This window comes from Grus americana, chromosome 9, assembly GCF_028858705.1.
Source record: "Grus americana isolate bGruAme1 chromosome 9, bGruAme1.mat, whole genome shotgun sequence".
NCBI lineage: Eukaryota > Metazoa > Chordata > Aves > Gruiformes > Gruidae > Grus > Grus americana.
In genome coordinates, this window is record NC_072860.1 from 20,652,436 (window position 1) to 20,654,154 (window position 1,719).

Below are 1,719 nucleotides of genomic sequence, written 5' to 3' on the forward strand. Positions count from 1 at the left end.
TTAAATGGGCTTTTCCCCCTGCCGAAGGAGAGGGCCTGACCTTGCCTTGGCAAAGCTGAATTGATGTAACAGCTGGTCCTAGTGTGCTTACTGTAATGCATGGGTTGGAAATAGTTAATTCTTTAATTCAGTTAGTGTAACCGCTTGTCCCACAATGAAGTTCACATTCTTTAGGGTGGAATGAAAACATTGTGAAAACATTCCAAAAGTGCTTAGTCTTTCCTCCTTGAGGACACTGTCACCTCCACTAGGTTTAGTGCTGTGCTTTAAGATGTTGGTGAGAGTATTGGCTAATTCGACTAGTTGGTATAAATGGTTGTGTAGCAGAATGACTGATTTTTGAGATAGCATTTCCTGTACAAGTAATTAAGCATGGGTTGATGGTGCACTTTGTACACAGTAATCTGGCATGCATGCTGGTAAAACTACTTCCTACACTTCAGAGGCACCACGAGCCTTTTTATCCAATTGCTGGTTATGTAAAATACATGCAGAATGTTAATGCAGTGTTGTTATGGTAAATGTGTGAACAGTGTTACTAATTGATATAACTGATAACAGATTACATGTGCCTGACATTCTTATACCACACAGTATGTTTAGGTTTTAACTAATATGGACTTCGGTGGAATAGTCTTAGATATTTCAAGCCTTTGTTTTACTTACACAATGGTGCTCTATTTGTGTTTTTCTCCTTTTTAAAATAAAAGCATCTGAACACTTGTAGTACATATTACATCCAAAGGAGTCCAAAACAAAATGCTTCTAAACATGCTTGATTTTAATTTGCCTTTAGTTTCCAGTATTTCTCATCAGCTAGGTTTCGTTTTTTTTTTTAAACTTGTTGCTGACTACTTTGGAAAACTTTGGTAATGTTACCAATTATGAAGTGATTCTGCACTGCCTTTGGATTGTGTATGTATTCAGAAACAGTCTTAAAGCTTTTATTTAAGCTATGAAAAAAAACCAGGGACTTGTGCCATTTGTTCTTTAACAGTGCTGTTGTAAAAAGACTTCCCTGTGAAAAAAAAAATCACATGCTATGAACTCTGTTTATAGCTTTTTTTTTTTTCCACGATGGATCTTTTTCTTTGTATTTGTACAGTGGCTCAGTGAAAGATGTTGCCATGAGTTGATATTGTAACCAATAAACAAGTGCTTTTAACCAGACTGTGTCACTGGTGAATGTTTTATTAGTGTGATGACGAGAGGATTGTCCTGTGACACTGAATGTGGTCAGACCAACACAGCTAAACTGAACCATTGTGTGTGCATTGAACAGCAAAAGGTTACCCAACTAAACTGCCTCATCAGCAACTAATGAAGGTGAATTTTTTTTTCCCAAAGCAGTATGGGTTGGGGGAGGTATGTTAACGCTATAGTGAAGGCAGCTGAAGTTTACCACCCACCCTGGACTGGAAAAATGAGATTTGGAAACACTCATTTGTTCTTGGTATCAGAATTCCTGTTCCCTCCCTTTAAGGGGCAGCAGCCTTCACGTTCTTCCTTTTTAAAGTCTGTAGCATTAATTATTTCCTCCAACCCCAAAACAATACAGCTGTATAGAGAGCACAGCTTGCTTTGCTGCTGCAGGAAGAAGCCTTTTTAATTCACCCTCAGCAGTTATGGCCTACACTGGCTGTGCAGGACGTAGAGCTATGGTGCAGGCTTTCACCTTCCAGACAGTTGCCAAATAACTCAGTAGCGCAAAGGGGTAGG